This window comes from Capricornis sumatraensis, chromosome X (genome assembly GCF_032405125.1).
Source record: "Capricornis sumatraensis isolate serow.1 chromosome X, serow.2, whole genome shotgun sequence".
Lineage (NCBI taxonomy): Eukaryota > Metazoa > Chordata > Mammalia > Artiodactyla > Bovidae > Capricornis > Capricornis sumatraensis.
In genome coordinates, this window is record NC_091092.1 from 55,850,657 (window position 1) to 55,874,345 (window position 23,689).

At 40.7% G+C, this 23,689-nt stretch overlaps 1 protein-coding gene across 1 annotated transcript in view; it reads left to right on the forward strand.

The window, feature by feature from the left end:
* AFF2 (ALF transcription elongation factor 2) overlaps positions 1-23,689 on the forward strand; it is a 387,822-nt gene that overhangs the window by 294,670 nt on the left and 69,463 nt on the right. The window lies entirely within an intron of this gene.

Consider the following 23,689-nt stretch of genomic DNA (forward strand, 5'->3'; position numbering starts at 1 on the left):
TGCAATTTTTCCTGTGGTCCTGATGAGGAAGTGCTCCAAGTTATGCCTGGTTTACATAAATTAATATGTGCCATCCATGAATAGCTGCCAAATACTATTATAATCATATTCAATGCATAGTACTTCAAGCCTTTGGGTTTTGCACATGCTAAAAAGATTACATTTTTAATTGCAAACCTTGGACCTATGACAGAGACGTAAGTGACTGAAAATGTGCCAAGTGATTTCCAGCCACGTGGGGAGCTTTGGCACCTCGGCATCAAGGCCTCGGCACTCTGTTAATGAAAAGCTCATAAAAATATATTTAGCTGAAGGTTTTTCTAGCTAACAGAAAGCTATTTCCAAGGCATTTTATGAGACACTCTTAAATTATAAATAAGCCACACAGCAGTCTTTTAAATATAGTACATCCTGTCTCCTCCAGAAGGGAGACTTTCCAATTAAAGATGTCTGTCTTGTCATTTGGCTTCATGACATCTGATTACCATGTTATGATGCATACCAGTCCACCAGCATGTGGGCTAGGGAAGACCTGCTCTATTTGCTGGGTTACTACAGGTCAAGTAACATTACATCTCTAGGAACTACAATGTGTTAATTTATGTCAGCCAACTTCCACTATAGTAGATACCAAATGCAGAAATGGAAATGCATTGATTTTTTTTTTTAATTTGTAGCTTTTAACATAAAGTGTGTCTCCTGTGGATGGCATATAGTTAAATCTTGTTTTTTTCTCCCAGTCTGGCAGTCTCTGCCTTTTGGCTAGACTGTTAAATCCATTCACATTTAATGTTACTATTGATAGGGTTGGATATATATAGTTATATAGTTGGGAGTGCATTGGATTTTTAATAGTTTCTGGGAGAATGGATCAGCTAATGCCAATGACAAGAGGGCTGCTTGTGTTTTGTAAAAGTAATTAACTTTTCCAAGTCACCAGGGTTGTGTTTAGCACACCATTAAATGTAAGTTCCGATTCATTTTTCCAAAAGATTTTCTTTTGTACTTTGTGTTTAAGTTTTGTTTTCTGAGGCCTCAGAATATTCCATATCAGCCTTTTGTAGCCTCTGGAGGGCTATCTGTGGTCTGGAGATGTATTTTGCTGTAGTTGTCTATGGGAGCATTTTTAGTAGCCCAATTATTGTCTGGTTGTTTGGTAGGGGGTGAAATCGTCTCTGCAGCCTGATTTCTTTTCTGTCTATGCCTGGAAGGCTTCTCTACTGCGAGCCTGTGGTAGGCAAGCTCTGTGGATTAGAAGATGGTGCTAATGAGGCCAAGGCCAGAACTTGAGTCCCTCAGTGGGCCATTAATGATCTTCTTTCCCACAGTCCGACTGTACCCCTTCCTCCAGTCCACCCACAGGCAGATGCATACCCTAGGTCACAAGGGATGGGGCAGGGACTAGAGGAGTGTAAATCTGGCCCTCAGTGGGACAAACATCTCCAAGTTCAAGCCTGCCCAATAGGAAGTGAATCCCAAGCTCCATCTTTGCATGCACAAGACAGCCCATTGGCAACATACAGGGCTGCGTTTAATCATACTCTAATGGCCTGGAAGTAGGACCAGTTTTCTGTCTATTCCTTGTGAGAATTCTACCCTGTAGATAATTACATTTTTTATGAGTTCTGGTTAAATCACAGTACAGACTCTATCTAATGTCTAGCACTTTAAGGAATGTTGTAAAGAGAAATCAGGAAAAGTAGAAGAGCCAAAGGATTACTAATGGAACCTAAAACGATATTTTATTTTTAAATATATTTGAAAATCTGTCTAGTAATAAGCCTAAATCACAACCAACTGGTAGGTGTTTAGAATTGTCTTCTAATTAAGATACCACTCTCAGTGTGAGTTTGAGTGTCTTGTTGTGTTTGGTACCTAATACCTGCTACCTAATTCAGTTGCCTAGCCACAACCATCTGAGGACTCTAAAAAGAGAGGCTTCTTCAAGACCTCAGCTCAGGGACAAGAATCTCAGCTCAGAGAATGGTTCAGTTACACTGCCTGATGGCAGAGCAGAAACAAGGCTTTAGAAAGTTTTGTGTATGGCAGTCCTCTTTCCGTTTCTAATATGTCTTAGTCAGACATAATGCACTGCGACCCTAAGTAGGATTAGGGTTTGATATGCGTTTTTTTAATTAATAGACAAGTAAACAAATTGAGTGCGTCCTAGTAAGCAATCCTTCCAGGAACCCAGCCTGGAGGCTTAATAAGACCCTAGTGTAGCATCAAGACTGAAGGGCTCTTGTGTTGTAAATGAGCAAGGTGTCCGTCTCTTCTGACTCATGTTGTTTAGTTGCTAAATCATGTCTGACTCTGTGACCCCATGGACTGCAGCATGCCAGACTTCCCTGTCCTTCAACATCTCCCTGAGTTTGCTCAAGCTCGTGTCCATTGTGTAGATGATGCCATCCAGCCATCTCATCCTCCATCATCCCCTTCTTCTCCTGCCCTCAATCTTTCCCAGCATCAGAGTCTTTTCCAGTGAGTCAGCTCTTCACATCAAGTTGCCAAAGTATTGGAGCTTCAGCTTCACCATCAGTCCTTCCAATGAATATTCAGGGTTGATTTTCTTTAGGATTGACTTATTTGATCTTCTTGCTGTCCAAGGGACTCTCAAGAGTCTTCTGACTCATGCCACATGTAAAATATTACCACATTGCTCTGGATGATACTAACTGCATTGCCTTTGACCAGTTATTGGCTTGATCTTGTATACGAGAATTAACATACAATCGTTTCTGGGGGCAGACATTGGAAAGAATGTTCAGCCTTGTTGGAAAAGTGGAGGTCTAGAGGTGTTTACAACTCAGGATGAACACAGATAGGTACGGATGACCATTTTGAGTGATTGGTGCAGAGTTTGGCAAGTGGTGGGGAAAAAATTCAAGAGAAGACTATTTCATGACATGTAAAAATTATTTTAAATTCAAATTTCAGTGTCCATAGAGGAAGTTTTATGGCACACAGCTACACTCATTTGTTCCCAAATCGTCTGTAGCTCCATTTGTGTTACAGTGGCAGAATTGAAACTGTGCAAACCACCAAACCAAAAATATTCTTATCTGGCTCTTTACAGTTTGCTGACCCCTGCCCTGTTAGTCAGGTAGGCAAAAGTGCACATGTCAGCTTTTCTTTGATGGTGAGTGTTAAACTATGAACCCTTTCTCTTTTTGCCCTCCAAAACACTGAGTGCTCAATGGCTCAGTCATGTCTGACCCATGAACTGCAGCCTACCAGGCTCCTCTGTCCATGGGATTTTCCAGGCAGGAACAGTGGAGTGGGTTGCTATTTCCTTCTCCAAAAACATTGAGTAGGTACTGTATTTACTGAGCTCTTATCTTGTGTTCGGGACTTTCTGGGATTGATATATCACCTAATCCTCATTCAGAGTATAGAAACCACTCCAAATTCAAGATCTTTGAAGATCATCATGGATATGAGATCCATTCATGGGACAGTGATGCCTCAGAAACTAGTAAACACATAGCTACAGTATATCGATAGTCTTCCAAGTTGTGTGTAGATGGATATCTTGTAAAAGGCATTTTCTATAATTCTATTACTTCCCAAGATTTAACTAAGGCTGAGTAAGCTTTCAGTTCAAGTGAGGGTAAATGATTCACAATATTATTTAGTTTGCATATTTTCTTCTCTAAAGGTTCATCTCCTCCCTCCCTATTTCTCAACCACTTGTTTAATTTCTTTTTAATAACTTCATGGTTGTAAGCTTCTTTCATCACCATAGGGAGAGGGTACATGTTAATTACACTCCATACAAAGGAGAAATTAAGTATATGCTTAGTGAATATAAGTACATAATGTACCTGGATACACTAATGACTTTACCTTGAAGCATTCAGTATTACCTCTGAGGATAAGAATCAAAATTGTGCATTCTTAAGATCAGTGATCAGGACAAGAGATACTGGTGTACTTATCAGTCAGTTGGAACCATGCCGGTATCAAAGCTTGATTAGTATGTTCAAACTGTGCCTCTTTAATGTGTCAGAGAGACTTTCACTTGTATGTGAATATTCTGCAGCAATTATCTTCAAGCTTCGTTGTGGGGAAATAAGGCCTGAGAGATGTACAGATTTCTTTTACCATATGTGACTTATCACATACATTTTTTTAAAAAACACATTTCTGTTATTAAGACATATGTGATAGTACACTTCTGCAAATGTGAATTGCTTTTGGCTAAAAGCCATGCACTAATAAGTTGAGTTGAATCTAACCGAGGTTGACATCTGTTACCAAAAGAGAGAGAGAAGGGGGTGGAAGGAGAAGCAGTTATCAAGCGTAAAATTCTTCCTTGCATTTACACATTAACAAAGTTAAACAACGTGATGGTTGTCTTTCACAAATCAGGATCTGAATCCACTCGGCTTAGGAAACTACAGCTTTATTTAGGAACCTATCCATCTTACAGATACGGTGATTTCATTATTGAAAATGACAAATGGCCACGAAGATTTTCCTGACCATGATGTGTGTACATTATTCATTTATTCATCCAATGAATATTTATTGAGGATCTCCAGCACTCCGGGAACTGTGATAGATGCTGAGGGAATTAAAAATAAATCTGACACAGGTCTTACCCTCGTGGAGTTTAGAGTCCACGAGGAGAGATGAAATCGGTTTGTAAAGAACTAAATACAAGATAGAGAGAGGTTTGCTAAGTGGGGGACAGATAAAGTACATGGGAAGCCCTCAAGACAGAAGTGCTTCCAGTTATCACTATTGGAGAAGCTGGGGGAGGGGAGCAGAGGAAGAGACATTAGCACCAGGACTTCAGAGAGTGCTGGCTTGAGAAACTGGTGCTGAGGTGGCAGACAGTAAAGGGACCGGCTGGGAACTGAGGCTCCAAAGAAATGATGGCTTAGGGCCCTCAGAGGTTATCCAGATAAAAGAATGAGCTTGGTAGAATTGGATAGAATTGAAGACTTCTACCTTTTTACTGCGACTCATCATTAGTCCACTAGTTAGTTATTAAGCATAAACGAACCACCCTTGGACCTGGGGTCTAGTCCTGAACCTAACACTAGCTCATAGTATGTGATTGGATATGTCCCTTCCTTGCTACAGACCTCAGCGACATTATTTATATGGTTCTTCCACCTCTTGAACATTAGCCAAAGCTTGAAATTGTGTTTAACAGTGGTGTTTATTTGAGGAAATACTTGATGTTAGTTTCATAGAGATGCATACAAGCACATGCGTTATAAACATTAAATACAATACATGTGTTTATACACACACATGCACATATACACATAATACTTTTTCTGTTAATTTCTGCCTTATGCATTCATGAAATGAGGGACAAACCACATTGTTTAAGTTTTAAAGGAATATGTTAGATTAATATAGCTTCAAGGATGTTGGATTGAGCCTCTTAGATGAGCCCTATGAGCAAAGGTGGTTTTGTGATTGGAGTCCATATCTCTTTGGTCGTCTTGGACACACACACATCACAGACATGCAGAGCATCCCCCTCTCTGGATGGTAAAGCCTTGGATTCTGTACTGTGTTCTGCTGAGTCAGGTGGGATTGTTTTCCTTAGGAACAAAAGGCTCCAGCACCACGGGGCTTTGGCAGACATTGCACCATCCCCTTGCTGGAGTGCCTTGTGAATACTGCAGGCTCAGAGAGGTCCTGAGTTGGCCAGCTTATCTTTGCCTTACCCAAGTTTTCCCAAATGTGTTGGAGCAGAAGGCACTTTTATCCAGCACCATGTTTCATGGGACACAGAATCAGATGCTCTTGTCCATGTGAAATAAAAGGACCACGTGGAGGCCTGGCCTCTGTAGGTAGTTTGAGAAACCTAGGACCTAAAAATTGGTATCCAGTCTCTAACAGGAGTATTCAAGATGAGCAGATTATTTAAAAAGTCAATCACAGGAGAGAAAGAAATCCCCCAGGTCTGAAATGATAGACTACCTCCTGTGTCTTTTACAAGTGTCATACTCTCAATGATTTTTATCACTTGTAGGTGTCCTGAGGAGCAGTTCTCAATGATGGTCAGGGACATTGAAGGTTGGGTCCCTCTGAATGAAATCCCTGAAGCCAGCAGTCATCTGTGCTCTCTATGATGTCAACTAAAGTGTCAGGCCAGTTCAGTTCAGTTGCTCAGTTATGTCCAACTTTTTGTGACCCCATGAATCGCGCAAGTATAGTTGACCATTTTAAAAGCTCTGGCCATTTTAAAGGTAGTTAAAGGGAAGTGAAAGTGAAAGTCGATCAGTTGTGTCTGACTCTTTGTGACCCCATGAACTGTAGTCCATGGAATTCTCCAGGCTAGAATACTGGAGTGGGTAGCCTTTCCCTTCTCCACAGGATCTTCCCAACCCAGGGATCAAACCCAGGTCTCCCGCATTGCAGGCAGATTCTTTACCAACTGAGCTACAAGGGAAGCCCAAGAATACTGGAATGGGTAACCTATCCCTTCTCTAGCTGATCTTCCTGACCCAGGAATCAAACTGGGGTCTCCTGCATTGCAGGCGAATCCTTTACCAACTGAGCTATCAAGGAAACCTTTTTCTAAACAGCTCTATAAAATAAATGGTGCTCTCTATGTCATCCAGATAGCTATAATTAGAGGGAGAAGGTTCTAGCAGTCATCTTGACAGCTAATGAAACTTGAGCAGATTTCTGGACACCCACCTTTTCCTTGGTGGTTGGAATTGCATCACCTAGGCAATCTCAGAGGAGACAGCTGAGACCCAGAGAGCTGAATGCCCAGAACCTCCATATTGAACCCACCACCTTGATCTCACCACCTGCTGGCACCCACATGGTCACTTTCAGTGCCTATAAATCTGTGCCTATAAATCTTACTATCTAACTTTGGTAACAGTTTGGTTTCTGAGAATATGGCAAGAAATGCTTCAAAAATGAATGACTCAGCACAGTTGCAGGCACTTTAACTGTCATAAGAAAGAGTTTCTGCAAAAAGGTTTGCTGCTTTGTCTCATTATCAGCACTCATCTTTCTAAGAGTTTGGTGAGAACCTTTTTTTCTTTAAGTGGTGAATTGATACTAAGAACCATGACAATAACAGAAATAAAAAGCATAGAAATAAAAGCACCCATTTATTGGTGCAGCACAGTGGCCTCAAACTAGCCAGCCAAGGTGCAATCAAACCATTTTTAAAGGTAATTCAGCCACATTTTAAGGGACAACATTCCCAAAACATGTCACCATCCAATAATTCATAAAGTAGCATGTTATTTTCCAACTCTGAGCTTATTAGCATTTGCTGCTTAGACAAGAATGGATGAGTTTGTTTAATTTATGCACAGAAATCAACTCAGTCTTTGTTTTTAATTTATTTTGACTGTGCTGGGTCTTCATTGCTGCTTGGGCTTTTCTCTAGTTTGCAGTGAGCAGGGGCTACTCATTGTGGTGGCTTCTTGTGTTTCGGAGCGCGAGCTCTAGGGCACGTGAATTTTAGTAGTTGCAGCATGAGGGCTCAGTAGTTGCAGCTCCCGGGCTCTAGAGCACAGGCTCAGTAGTTGTGGTGCATGGGCTTAGTTGCTCTGCTGCATGTGTGACCTTCCCGGATCAGAGATCAAACCCATGTTTACTGCATTGGCAGGCAGATTCTTTAGCACTCAGCCAGAAGGGAAGCCCCAACTCAGTTTTTGAGATGTAAGAGTTACACCTAGAATTTTAACATTACCATTCAGCGATCTTTCAGAAAACTGTTGAAAACTCAGAAGCTCATGGCTGGTCTGCTCAAGATTCCAACAAATCATGTCATGTGTTCTTTTACAAACATGAATCGTGCAACTACTCTGTGTCAGGCTCTATTGATAGTGAAAGGAGTTAAGGAAAGTTTCTGCCAGGAAAGTCGGCACACTCTGGGAGGAAATGGACAATCTTCACCATATAGAATACACAGGCTCTGCAACTGAAGCACGTGCAGCATCCTCAGAGATTGGGATGCGGGAATCCCAGTGAACAGTGGGTGTGAAACCATTCAGAAGAGAACAACACTTGCAAAACGCATCACAACAGAAAAGCACATGCGTGTTTTGAGCTGGTCAAGGCAGTTAAGAAGAGGAGGTGTATATCACAGGAGCAGGAAACACCAAGTTTACCAGAAATATCACACTGCCAAAGACTGGGGCCACACTTTCGGCATGAAGAGGATATTAGCACAGTAGACACAGTTAAGAAAATGGTAAAAAGATTCTTTAGTTCTAGAAAGTTAAAGGTGGGAATTAGTTAGGAATGGATTATAAGGCACCCTTTTAAACATGTTTGCAGAGAAATAGACATCAAATCTTTCTGATTACATCAGGCTAATCCTTCTATGCAAATCTGAGCTCCTGCAGGGCATCTCTGAGCTTCCAGCTGTTCCCTTGTGTCTTCACCAACCCTGGATTGTTTTTTACATTTAAAAAAATTTCACACGGTGCCTTTCACATTATTCAAACATATAGATTATAATGAAACTTAGTGTTTTTGATAGGCACGTCACATAACTGTATTATTCTAGCTTCATTTTCTGAATTTTTTCTACAAATATAAAAATTCTTTCTGAATGTATTTTTATCAATCTACAAGTATAAGCACAGTGGTGAAGTGCTGAAGTGAAAGTCACTCAGTCGTGTCTGACTCTTTGCACAGTAGGGCTATTTTTGTTTCTAGAGAAATGACACATGCCCCCTTGGTAACATACACAGGGCTCCGGACACTAAATCTATCATCCATCTACCACAGCACACATTCAAAGTCAGGATCCAGGGGTCATAAGTTATTTAATTGACTACCAGATTGGGGAGACTGAGAACAGAGGAATGACTTACTTTGGCTATGGAATGAAATAAGAAACACATAGTTTCTACTTTATTAAAGCTCTTGCCTAAACCAACATCAGTTATATAGAGAGTCAATATTAAAAAAAAAAAAAGGTAAAATCACTCTTCCACAGGAAAATGTAGAATTTACAGCATGGCAGTAGATAGCATGTCATTATGATCCAGTTTTTACATGCACATACATTTATACACTCTGTACATCCATCTACCCTCACGCTCCATGGTAAGTAAATCCGAGAGAGAATCATTGCTGGTGATGCTGCAGATCTTTTTTTAAGTGTCCATTCCTCTGTCCTCACCACCCCCTAATACTTTGACTGCTTTCCTCCTTCTCTTAGTCCCACATTCCCATATGTGGGGTTCAAGTAGTCAGGGAAAGTATTTCAGAAAACTCTTGGCATTCTGCTTATTTTGTTAGCAGCTTCAGGGAGTGACTGGCTGTCTACCTCCATGGCAGTCCGGTGAGTTACTGACAGGGAAGCCCTGAGCAATCAGGGAGCTCCTCCACACCCACTGGTCTCTGCATTATCAAATCCTACAATGAGAGTGTCCAGGAATCTGCTAATAACAGCATCTCCCTGGAGAAGCACACCCTATTCATCTCTCTGCCACCAGCTGGAGATGTGTATTACTACCCATACTGGCTAAGTGAAAGGTAAACTGCCCTCCAAACAAGATGAGTGGGTTTACTAAGCAAATTAGACCAGCTGGCACTTGCTTTGAAGATCTCTGTAGATTTGTATATACTCTCTCTAAACACATACATTCATTCATATATAATTTAAGCCCCACCTACTTCTGAAGATGAATTTCATGTGATTGAAACAAGATTGTAGAGGAGGACATTTAAAAGATACAGGAAGAATCTGCTACTTCCTAGTACAGAAACATCTGTGTTCATATGTGATGCAACTAGAAAATGATACATGTTTTTAAATCCACCCAAATGAGGTCTATCCTGCAATCACAGAGCTAAGCACTGCTGGGCCCATCTGCAGTGACACCATGGTGGCACAGAGACAGTGGGAAGATCCTCTTGGGGAGTTCCACCATGAACATGAGGCTCTTCTGCTGGTCCTTAGTGATGGGTGGCAGACCTTTGAATTGGGGTTGAAGTTTTGAAAACTAATCCAGGACAATGATTTAGAGTCATGGGTGTTGAAAATGTGGTTAATCAAGACAATGAGGGCTTCCCAGGCGGCTCAGTGGTAAAGAATCAACCTGCAATGCAGGAGATTCAGGTTCAATCCCTGGGTCAGGAAGATCCCCTGGAGCAGGAAATGGCAACCCACTCCAGTAGAGGAGCCTGACAGGCTAGAGTCCATGGGATCACAAAGAGTCAAGCAGGATTGAGCAACTAAACAAAAAGAAACTTAGTACCTCAGCAGTCCCTGCATCCAGTGAAAGTGTTACTCACTCAGTCATGTCCAAATCTTTGTGAGCTGGCAAACAGTAGGAACTCAGTATTTGTTGAATCAGTGAGTGCAGGTGTCTAAGGATATGATTTTGAACTTTTACTCTCGTGGTTCATGAGTATGAGTTTAGTCTCACAGGAAGCCTGATTTTATACTGCCATTTGGACAATCACTGAATCCTTGTTAGTCCTCATGTGAGTTACTAACTTTTCCTAGAAAGGAAACCAGCTTTCTTTTAAAAGCATCAATATTCCATATAGGCTTAACTCTGAGGCATTTTAACATTACTTGTCCTGTGTTTACAGAGCTAGAATTTTCCATCTCAGGTGAAGTTTCTGGTCTCTACCCACCTTCCTACTCAGGATATAGTCCTGCTTTAGATTTTGAAGGGAAGGCGTGGTGGGGGAAATGCAGGAACTTCTATGGTGGCTCAAATGGTAAAGAATCTGCCTGCAATACAGGAGATGTGTGTTTGATCCCTGGTTCAGGAAGATCCCTTGGAGAAGGGAATGGCAACCCACTCCAGTATTCTTGTCTGGGGAATTCCATGGGCAGAAGAGCCTGGCAGGTACACTTCATGGGACTGCAAAGAGTCAAACGTGACTGAATGAAAACAGAGAGGTCATTCAGTTAACAGCTGATAACACGTGATAGTTCTGATTTTTTGAAAGGCCGTCTTGATGCTCAGAAACTAGCAGGATGGGACACCCACATGCTTGTCCTAGTCCTTAGTGCTGGGAAATCTGAGAAACTTCTGATCTCCATTCTTCCTCCCTGACACCCTTCACCATCACAGCATGAAGAAGCCTTTGGTCACTGTTCCCATTGGCTGATAGTCCCAAAGTGAGCATCTCTAAGGGAGCTGGGCTTTAAGCCACAAGGGTTTAGACAATAACTTTGTGGAGCAGTGAAACAAAACAAGCCTACTTTCATCTCATATTATTTTCATGAATATGGAAGTAATTAAATTCTTTGGTCACATCTCAGTGGATGGAGTTTAAAAAACAAATTCCTCACTGAATATCGATGTGACTGAAAGAAACTAAAAAACAAGACCGTGTTTTCAGGAAATAACACTGCTTCAAGGTTCATTTTGCCTCATACAGCATTTCCTAGGATTGAATTGCCTGATCTCCTCCCTCGGGGATTGCTCTTATGCTTGCAAAAATTGAGGCTGATTTTATTGGAAAATCATCGCTGGATGAGGAATGTACTCCAGAGGAAACTTTGCACGGGATGAACTGTTTTCTGGTGCCTGTGGCATGTTATCCAGGCCGCTGCTGTGTGTGTTTCCAATCTTTCATCTTTCTGTTCATTCAGGCAGCACATTCATTAGCAATCCTTCAAGCAGGGTGAAAGGACCAGACAGATTAAGGAAATTTACTTTGAATTGTTTTGGGAACTTATTGACTAACAGGTCAGTAATCAAATTCTAGCTTTTAACATACACATTAAGTATTTGACTCGTCGTGGCAGGACTCCCTGTAGTTTCTACTTCATCTGCTGATCGTAAAAACAATTCGGCACAGAGATCTAGGACTCGTTGAAGATCTGGGATGGATGACAGGGCAGAATTATGGAAGGGGGATGGTGACACTAGCAGTGAAGTTCTTACACTACCTTAGTAGGCATGGCTCATCCATCAATCATTTCCTGCTTGTTGACATTTTTAATTATAAAGAGAATCAAGAGTTATCTTGACAGCACAGTGCAGCCCAACTGAACAGGAGACCCCAATTCAGAAATGTAGCTCAGTTCCCAAACTCCAGCAAGGGCAAACTGAAAACAGTATAGACAGGATACATTGAACCTCCAGGGTGGAGGAGAGGAAGGCGGAAACTGATAGAGAAGCCACACATCAGAAGGCTCTGGTAACCTTGGGGTGACATTGTTTCTGCAGACTGAAGAAAAGATACTCAGAAGCTTATTTGATTCATGAATATTGGGGAGTTGGTGGGGGGAGACAGAAAGGATAGTAATATGAACAAGAGCAGGAGACAGAACAGAGTGGGTGCTCAAAGTATATACTGCATCTTAACCCTTGAACTTCTTAGGCAAAATCTATACTAACAAGAAGAAGCAACTTGTGTAGCTGTGCAAAGTCTCTCTGCTTAGGGCCACTGATCAGAGTACAAAAAAACTTGATCAGAGATGATGGGCCCAGTGCTCAATACTTGGTTTAAAATAATTCAGACATTAAGTGTAAAAGCCAAAATGACTGGTTGGGACCGTTCTTTTATGAATTTTGGGCCCAGATTATTACTAAGATTTACTTTAACCAAGAGAGGGGGCGTAAAACAATTCCCAGAATCCAGCAGTCACAGAAAGCTCTTTTAACTACTGACGTAGGTGACATATGGCTTAATACTTGGGTTTTCAGCAATCAAGAAGCAGCCCTGTGCAATATCTCCAGAGCACAGTCCCCAGTGGGCATAACGGAGATGATTAGATATATTGAGTTCTTTGTGTCATTCAAAGAAAGCAGAATCTCATACACATCGGTGTTAGCTTCTTCTCACTTCATTTCAATTTTCAATAACCAGTGTCATCACATGTAACAGTTTCTTCATAATGAAACTTCATGTCGATTTGGATTTGTCTTTCAAATGAAAGCACATTTTTGAAGGCTTCTGAAATCTGATCCTTGAAAGAATTTTTACTGCTACAAAAATCTTCAATATACCTCAAGTTCCCCAAAACAAGAATAAAAGCAGCAAATAAATAATAATAACAAAATGTCTGTGTTTGGAAAAAAAAAAAAAAAAACCTGTATCTGAAGTGCTCTGGTTAATCAAAATAATTCGGTTAATGAAACTACCACATATGGAGAGAATGCTTTTCAAGGAGTTAGAAGAGTGTCGATACCCTGATCCAAAAACAATGCCACACATAATCTAATCCTTCTTCCATGATTTAGGAAGACCATGCAAGATTATCACAATGAACAGTTCTCATTGTGCCATTTGCATGGGAATCCTGCTTGCTCAGATTTCTAGATGCTTACTTACTTGTGTGTGTGTGTGCATGTGTGTGTGTGTGTCCGTGTATGTGCGTGCTCAGTCACTCAGTCGTGTCCCACTCTTTGCAATCCCATGGACTGTAGCTCATCAGGCTCCTCTGTCCATGGAATTTTCCAGACAAGTATACTGCATGGGTTGCCATTTTCTGCTCCCGGGGATCTTCCCAACCCAGGGATCAAACCTGTGTCTCCCACATCTCCTGCATTGGCGGATTCTTTACCACTGAACCACCTAGGAAGTGCAGCCATGATGGAGAACTGTATGGAGGTTCCTTAAAATAAAAACAAATAAAGGGCTTCCCTGGTGGTCCAGTGGTTAAGAATCTGCCTTGCAGTGTCGAGGACACTAGTTCGATTCCTGATTCAGGAAGATCCCACATGCCTCGGAGCAACTAAGCCCCTGCTACTGAGCCTATGTACTGCAACTACTGAAGCTCTTACACCCTAGACCCTGGGCTTGAAAACAACAGAAACCACCATGGTTAGAAGCCTGAGCATTCCAGCTAGAGAAGGCCTGTGCACAGCAAAGAAGACCCAGCACAGACAGAAATAAAAATAAATAAATAAAACACTGCCTTTATAAAAACAAAAAAATTAAGTACCTTTTAGATCCTGCAATCCCACTCCTGAGAATATACCCAGATAAAACCATAATTCAAAAAGATACATGGACCCCAGTGTTCATTGCAGCAGTATTCACAATAGCCAAGACATGGAAGCCACCTAAGTGCCCATCAACACATGGATGGATAAAGAAGATGTGATGTGTGTACAGTTGACTCTGAACAGCAGAGGGTTTGGGGCTCCCATCACCAGTCCATGCAATCATATCCAGGTATAACTACAGTCAAATTCAACCAACTGTGCTTCATGTAGTACATGTTTAGTGGGGAAAATAATCCACATATAAGTGGCCCTATGCAGTTCAAACCCATGTTGTTCAAGGGTCAGCTTTATATCTGATGGAATCTTATTCAGTCACATAAAAAAGAAAAAAAAAATCCTGTCACTTGTGACAGTATGGGTGAACCTTGAGGTCATTATGCTAATGAAATAAGACAGAGAAAGTCAAATACTGTATGATCTCACTTATATGTGGAATGTAAAAAAAAAACTGATAGAAACAGAGAATAGATAAGCAGCTGCCAGAGAAGGCAGGTGCAGGGGAAATGGGTGAAGGTGATCAAAGAGTACAGACTTCCAGTTTTAAGCTGAATGAGTTCTGGGGATGTAATGTACAGCATGGTGACTGTACTTAACAATGCTATACCGGATACTTGAAAGTTGCTAAGAGAGTAGATCTTAAAAGTTATCACCACACAGACCAAAAAAGAGAGAAAAGGTAATTATTTGAGGTGATGGATATGTTAACTAACCTTATTGTGGTATTTTGCAATATAATATGTCAGATCATCACATCATACACCTTGGTAGTGGTGGTTTAGTCCTTAAGCCATGTCTGACCCTTGAGGCCCCATGGACTGTAGCCCCCCAGGCTCCTCTGTCCACAGGGTTTTCCAGGCAGAATATTGGAGTGGGTTGCCATTTCCTTCTCCAGAGGATCTTCCCAACCCAAGGATCAAACCCTGGTCTCCTGCATTACAGGCAGATTGTTTACCAACTGAGCTACCAGAGAAGCCCCTTATACACCTTAAACTTTCACAATGATATATGTTAACTATATCTCACTAAAGATGGGAAAAAACACCTAGCTATGTAGGTGCGACCATGCTGAATCTCACTTCTCATAAAACCTAGTTGTGTTCCTGGATTTGACAATTTGGTATTTAATCAAACCTATGCTGGGCTGGATGAAGCACAAGCTGGAATCAAGATTGCCAAGAGAAATATCAATAAGCTCAGATATGCAGATGACACCACCCTTATGGCAGAAAGTGAAGAAGAACTAAAGAGCCTCTGATGAAAGTTAAAGAAGAGAGTGAAAAAGTTGGCTTAAAGCACAGCATTCTGAAAACTAAGATCATGACATCTGGTCCCATCACTTCATGGGAAATAGATGGGGAAACAGTGGAAACAGTGGCTGACTTTATTTGGGGGGGCTCCAAAATCACTGCAGATGGTGACTGCAGCCATGAAATTAAAAGATGCTTACTCCTTTGAAGGAAAGTTATGACCAAACTAGACATCATATTCAAAAGCAGAGACATTACTTTGCCAACAAAGGTCCTTCTAGTCAAGGCTATGGTTTTTCCAGTAGTCATGTATGGATGTGAGAGTTGGACTATAAACAAAGCTGAATGCTGAAGAATTGATGGTTTTGAACTGTGGTGTTGGAGAAGACTCTTGAGAGTCCCTTGGACTGCAAGAAGATCCAACCAGTCTATCCTAAAGGAGCTCAGTCCTGGGTGTTCATTGGAAGGACTGATGTTGAAGCTGAAACTCCAATACTTTGGCCACCTGATGTGAAGAGCTGACTCATCTGAAAAGACTCTGATGCTGGGAAAGATTGAGGGCAGGAGGAGAAGTGGATGACAGAGGATGAGATGGTTGGATGGCATCACTGACTCCATGGAGATGACTTTCACCGGGAGTTGGTTATGAACAGGGAGGCCTGGCATGCTGTGGTCCATGGGGTCATGAAGAGTTGGGCACGACTGAGTGACTGAACTGAACTGAACTGATCCTTTACCTGCTTCCTACCACTTCAATGAAACTATAGTCAATCTCACAGTGACGTGAAAACCATTACGCTAGTCTCTGCACAAATTCTCCAATATCCAGATTAGAGTGGTTTTGCAATGGATTTTTTAAAACAGAACTTCCCCACATTTTTTTTTTAGTGGCATAGATTACAGAAATGCAGGTCTAATGATCCTTGTAACACTTGGGGTGGCAGGACCCAGGAGCCCTGAGGTCTCTTGACTACAAGTCATTCTATTCCAGTCCTTTTCTGTGTGGACCAAGGTGTGGAAAATGTTAGAAAACACTGTTGTTTGTATTTTAGCGTTATGCATCCATGGTCATTTTTTTTTTCTTGGATAACAAAACTGTATCCAGTTTTGTTAAAGAAATGCCCTTTTGACGTTGACTTTTTAATTCGAGGATAATTGCTTTACAATACTGTGTTGGCTTTTGTGATGCAACAATGTGATGCTTTAAAACAAAATAATGTACTCAGATGCTGAAAGCTTCAAGGTCATAGTTTTCTCTTCCTTTCACCAATTGTTGATGGGCTAAGTTAGTGTTTCCCAAAGAGTGGTCCATGGATTCTGTTTTGAAGGATAATAGGTGTTATACAGGAAACAAAAGAAACAGGTGCATGTGTGGGTGTGTGTGTGTGTTTGGTGCAGAGTGACCAAATAAATATGGGGAATGCTGGGTTTGAAAGTTGTCTTCTAAGTTGAATTTTTAGTCTTTTTTTAACTGTGCTGCACAGAATACGGGGTCTTAGTTCCCCAACCAGGAATGGAACCTGTGCCCCCTGCAGTGGAAGTGCTGAGCCTTAACCTCTGGACCACCAAAGAAGTCCCGACCCTTAATATTCTAATGGGCATTGTGCATGTCTCAGAAGAGGAATATAAGATATTGTAGTGTTTCCCAAGCATATTTGACCTGGAAGCCTTTTGTCTAAAGAATGTAAAAATCTACTTAGAAACACGGTGGGATCAGTAAACTTAGGTTGCATTAGTGATGTCAACTTATTAATAAGTTAAACAAATTCATACTCATTTAACAATATCTCACTGAGCCAGAAACAAGTGTCTTTGGCCAAACTGCTGTTGATATATGGAGTCACTGGGGGCACAACCTGGAAGGTTCATTAGCTTACCAAGGGGGTCACTAAAGGGGCCACTAGTCTGAATCAACTGGATAGCAATCCTAAGCAGAGTCTTCAAGCCACAGCCCATTTTAAGCAGGTAAAGTGATCGGAAAATAGGAGTTATGGCATGAAGAATTATATCAATATGAATACCAATTTTATGTAGATCAGCATCTCCTGTAACATCTATTGCTCTCTTAAATTTTTTTCTCTATTTTAAACATATAAAGTGGTGTTATTTAGATGATGACACACTTTTTAAAAATAGCTATTTTGAGATGTAATTCACATAATATATTCACAGATTTGTACAACAGTCACTACAATCAATTGTAGAATATCTCCATTATCCTAAAAGGAAACCCTGTGTGCATTCGGCAGTCACTTGCCATTTAGCCCTCCACTCAACCATTAGCACTAACCTACGTTTTGTCTCTATGGGTTTTCCTTTTTCATGTGAATGAAATCAGGTAATATGCAATCTTTTGTGTTTGGCCTCCTTTACTTAACTTCATGTTAGCAAGGTTCATTCATGTTGTAGCATGAATCAGTACTTCATTCCATTTTATGACTGTATCAGTTCAGTCACTCAGTCATGTCCAACTCTTTGCGACCCCATGGACCACAACACACCAGGCCTCCCTGTCCATCACCAACTCCTGGAGTTCACTCAAACTCACGTCCATCGAGTCAGTGATGCCATCCAGCCATCTCATCCTCTGTCGTCCCCTTCTCTTCCTGCCCTCAATCTTTCCCAGCATCAGAGTCTTTTCAAATGAGTTAACTGTTCGCATCAGGTGGCCAAAGTATTGGAGTTTCAGCTTCAACATCAGTCCTTCCAATGAACACCCAGAACTTATCTCCTTTAGGATGGTCTGGTTGGATCTCCATGCAGTCCAAGGGACTCTCAAGAGTCTTCTCCAATACCACAATTCAAAAGCATCAATTCTTCAGCATTCAGCTTTGTTTATAGTCCAACTCTCACATCCATACATGACTACTGGAAAAACCATAGCCTTGACTAGAAGGACCTTTGTTGGCAAAGTAATGTCTCTGCTTTTGAATATGCTATCTAGGTTGGTCATAACTTTTCTTCCAAGGAGTAAGTGTCTTTTGATTTCATGGTTGCAATCACCATCTGCAGTGATTTTGGAGCCCCCCAAAAAATAAAGTCAGCCACTGTTTCCACTGTTTCCCCATCTATTTGCCATGAAGTGATGGGACCAGATGCCACGATCTTAGTTTTCGGAATGCTGTGCTTTAAGCCAACCTTTTCACTCTCCTCTTTCACTTTCATCAAGAGGCTCTTTAGTTCTTCTTCACTTTCTGCCATAAGGGTGGTGTCATCTGCATATCTGAGCTTATTGATATTTCTCTTGGCAATCTTGATTCCAGCTTGTGTTTCATCCAGCCTGACATTTCTCATGATGTACTCTGCATATAAGTTGAATAAGCAGGGTGACAGTATACAGCCTTGACGTACTCCTCCCCTGATTTGGAACCAGTCTGTTGTTCCATGCCCAGTTCTTACTGTTGCTTCCTGACCTGCATACAGGTTTCTCAAGAGGCAGGTCAGGTGGTCTGGTATTCCCATCTCTTTCAGAATATTCCACAGTTTATTGTGATCCACACAGTCTAAGACTTTGGCATAGTCAATAAAGCAGAAATGGATGTTTTTATGGAATTCTCTTGCTTTTTTAATGATTCAGCAGATGTTGGCAATTTGATCTCTGGTTCCTCTGACTTTTTTGAAACCAGCTTTAACATCTGGAAGTTCATGGTTCACATATCATTGAAGCCTGGCTTGGAGCATTTTGAGCATGACTTTATTAGCATGTGAGATGAGTGCAATTGTGTGGTAGTTTGAGCATTCTTTGGAATTGCCTTTCTTTGGGATTGGGATGAAAACTGTCCTTTTCCAGTCCTGTGGCCACTGCTGAGTTTTCCAAATGTGCTGGCATATTGAGTGAAGCAGTTTCATAGCATCATTGTTTAGGATTTGAAACAGCTCAACTGGAATTCCATCACCTCCACTAGCTTTGTTCATAGTGATGCTTCCTAAGGTCCACTTGACTTCACATTCCAGGATGTTTGGCTGTAGGTTGAGTAATCACACCATCATGATTATCTGGATCGTGAAGATCTTTTTTGTACAGTTCTTCTGTGTATTCTTGCCACTTCTCAATATCTTCTGCTTCTGTTAGGTCCATACCATTTATGTCCTTTATTGAGCCCATCTTTGCCTGAAATGTTCCCTTGGTATCTCTAATTTTCTTGAAGAGATCTTTAGTCTTTCCCATTTTATTGTTTCCCTCTATTTCTTTGCACTGATCGCTGAAGAAGGCTTTCTTATCTCTTCTTGCTATTCTTGGGAACTATGCATTCAAATGGGTATATCTTTCCTTTCCTCCTTTGTTTTTCACTTCTCTTCTTTTCACAGCTATTTGTAAGGCCACCTCAGACAGCCATTTTGCTTTTTTGCATTTCTTTTCCATGAGGATGGTCTTGATCCCTGTCTCCTGTACAGTGTCACGAACCTCATTCCATAGTTCATCAGGCACTCTGTCTATCAGATCTAGTCCCTTAAGTCTATTTCACTTCCACTGTATAATCATAAGGGATTTGATTTAGGTCATACCTGAACGGTCTAGTGGTTTTCCCCACTTTCTTCAATTTAAGTCTGAATTTGGCAATAAGGAGTTCATGATCTGAGCCACAGTCAGCTCCCGGTCTTCTTTTTGCTGACTGTATACAGCTTCTCCATCTTTGGCTGCAAAGAATATAATCAATCTGATTTCAGTGTTGACCATCTGGTGATGTCCATGTGTAGAGTCTTCTCTTGTGTTGTTGGAAGAGGGTGTTTGCTATGACCAGTGTGTTCTCTTGGCAAAACTCTATTAGCCTTTGCCCTGCTTCATTCTGTGTTCCAAGACCAAATTTGCCTGTTATTCCTGGTGTTTCTTAACTTCTTACTTTTGAATTCCAGTCCCCTATAATGAAAAGGACATCTTTTGGGGGTGTTAGTTCTAGGTCTTGTAGGTCTTCCAAGAGCCGTTCAACTTCAGCTTCTTAAGCATTACTGGTTGGGACATAGACTTGGGTTACCATGATATTGAATGGTTTGCCTTGGAAACGGACAGAGATCAATCTGTCATTTTTGAGATTGCATCCAAGTACTGCATTTCAGACTCTTTTGTTGACTATGATGGCTACTCCATTTCTTCTAACGGATTCCTGCCCACAGTAGTGGATATAACGGTCATCTGAGTTAAATTCACCCATTCCAGTCCATCTTAGTTCGCTGATTCCTAGAATGTCGACATTCATTCTTGCCATCTCCTGTTTGACCGCTTCCAATTTGCCTTGATTCATGGACCTAACATTCCAGGTTCCTAGGCAATATTGCTCTTTACAGCATCAGACCTTGCTTATGGCTGTTTAGTATTCCTTTTTATCAGTAGACGATAGGCCACATCATGTTTGTCCCGCCATCAGTTTAGGGACATTTGGGTTGCTGTCACCTTTATGGCTGTTGTGAATAGTGCTGCTATGAACATTGATGCTCAAGTTTTTGTGTAGTCATTCTTTTAGGTGTATGCCTAGGAGTGGAAATGCTGAATCATGTGGTAATTCTATGATTAGCCTTTTGAGAACCTGATAGACTATTTTCTACAGTGGCTGCACCATTTACATTCTTACTATCAGTGTATGAGGCTTGTAATATCTTGACACTATCACCAGTATTTGTTATTATCTGCTTTTTGTTTATTGTCAAGGCTTCCCTGGTGGCTCAGACAGTAAAGCATCTGCCTACAATGCAGGAGACCTGGGTTCTATCCATGGTTCAGGAAGATCCTCTGGAGAAGGAAATGGTAACCCACTCCAGTATTCTTGCCTGGGAAATCCCATGGACAGAGGAACTTTTGAGAACCTGCTAGACTATTTTCTACACTTATTATCTGCCTTTTGTTTATTGTCATCTGAGTGGGTGTGAAGTTAAATCTCTCTATGGTTTTGATTTTCATTTTCCTGATGGCTAATGATGTTAAGCATTTTTTCATGTGTTTATTGGCCAAGTCTTTATTTTCTTTGTAAAGATACCTATTCAGATCCTGTCTTTTTGTTATCAAACTGTTATAATTCTTTATATGTTTTCTTTTTAAAAAACATGCTTTCAATACCAGTCCCTTATCATATATGATTTGCAACACTTTTCTTCTATTCTGTATGTTGTTCTTTAACTTTTTAATGATGTCTTTTGAAGCACAAAAGTTTCTAATTTTTTTGAAATCTAACTTATCTATTTTTCTCTTTTGTTGCCTGTGCTTTTGGTCTCATATCTGAGAACCCATTGTCTAACCCAAGGTGGTGAAGGTTTTCACCTCTGATTTTTTTCTAAGAGTTTTGGGGTTTTGGTGTTATTTTTATGTCATGAATCCATTTTGATTTGATTTTTATATATGGTGTGAGGTAGAGGTCCAAATTCATTATTTTGTATGTAGAAACACAATTGTCTCAGCCCTATTTGTTGAAAAGACATAAATATGAGGGTTTATTTCTGTACTATTTCTGGTCCATTGATCTATATAGCTATCCTTATTCCAGTACCACACTATCTTGATTACTATAGCTTCATAGTAGGTTTGGAAATTGCAAAGTGTGGTTCCTCCCAATTTATTCTTTTTCAAGGTTTTTTTTTTTTTATCCCCCGCTATTGTGGATCCCAATTACACATTGTTTAAAGTCATTTTACTTGTATAAACAGTTTCAGTTTTGAAAGCTAAACCAAAGAGTAGGTATTTAGACTTTGCATATGTGACACAATAACAGAAGCTTTAGCAGTGCAGAAGTGGTTATGTCCAATTCTGAATCCAAGAACCCTAAGAGAAGGGGATTGGGAATCAGGCCTCATATCTATTCAGTTGTCTGTGAACTAGGGAGTAATCAAGAACCTCTCCAAGCCTGTGTGTTTACACTCATGAATCACTGTGATTTGGATTTCTCTTCCAACTATGCTGGAAACTGCAGGTCCCCACAGCCTCCATTGTGGACGAGAACCACTAGCTGACTCTAACCAGGGAATACCATGAGAAAAAATAATTCTTCCCTTTCCTACATTCCAAATATATAGCAAGGAGGAATTAATAGCATTTATAGTATATTGAGAGACTTTGCAACAAAAGAAATTATTACTTGCTATGTTTAAAAATATAATAAAATTATGTGGATCTTTCTCAGAAGCATCTAACATTTTATGGGCTGATAAACTCATATGAAGTATGAAATGCATTCTTCAATCCTGTAAACTGTTCATTCTACTTATAAAATAGGGGTGGGGTGGATATTGCTATTGTATCACATATCCAAGGCTTCCCCATCCGTGTTCTTACTTCTTGGCATTTTTCTATAATTTTATGAAATATTTTAATATGACAAAGTCACTTCAATTACACAGTCATTATAAGTTTTGCCAAGGTTGAGTGTGGATCGTTTCGTGTTCATCAGAGCACAAAATTAGAATTTTCATTGCTGCAACTGTAAACTCTGTTTGGCTCAAAGGAATCAAACGTTTTCTCATAAAATCTCGGATAGCTGGTAATTGGTACTTTCCCTGTTTTCCAGCATATTTTAATTTTTTGAAATTATTTTCTGTTTTCCTTCCCTTGGTATATTTCTTTTGGCCTGGAAGTTGCATAAGTGTTTCTCTTCCAAATGGATGTCATTGCACACAGTACCTGAACTAGTGGGCACAACGAGAATCATCCCTAGAGTCAGGAAAAAGAGAATAAATTATTTCTTTAATTTTCTCGGCTTTAGTTGGCCCAAAGTCTAGCAGTTAGACCTGAGTAAGTCTGGGGAAACCATCTGGCACACCTACATCTGTTCTCACATTTGCTAATCAGGATTTATCAAAAATCAATGGCTCAAAAGCATTGAAGCTCTTAAGAGGTGCTAATTTGTGGCTAAAGACTAATTCAAATGCCACACCATTTGGTCCTCTTGGAGTATAGTTTCAGTTTGGGGGAATTCAATGAATCTGTTTCATCTTACTATCTTATACTTTATGGAAAAACAAGGAAAAAAAAAAGAAGTTCATATCTGTGCATGCATGTGTGCTCAGTCGTATCCAAGTCTTTGTGACCCATGGACTGTAGCCCACCAGGCTCCTTTGTCCATGGAATTCTCCAGGCAAGAATACTGAAGTGGGTTGCCATTTCCTTCTCCAGGGGATCTTCCTGACCCAGGGATTAAATCCGCATCTCCTGCATTGGCAGGCAGATTCTTTACCACTGAGCCATGTGGGAAGCTGTAGTTCATATCTAAGGACCCTCTTTTCCCTCCCTTTGTCTTTTCAGATACAAGAATGACTTTGCCTAGGGGGTTTAGATACCTCGATGCTATTTATTAATGAGCACTCAGATATCCCTGCTCTGTCCTTGGTGATTAGGGTGTTCTCAGCAAAACATCAACACTGGAGTCTAAGTCATTTCCCACTTATCGTCCCTGTTCTCCAGTTTTCTGCCTGCCCCTAAGAGTGAGGAACCCCTCCCATCCCCCCTCCCTCCTCACCAACAATGGGGAGATTTCATTCATTATTCATTGTGATGCTTCCTCTCTGCCAAGGTATATTCTCTTGCTTCAA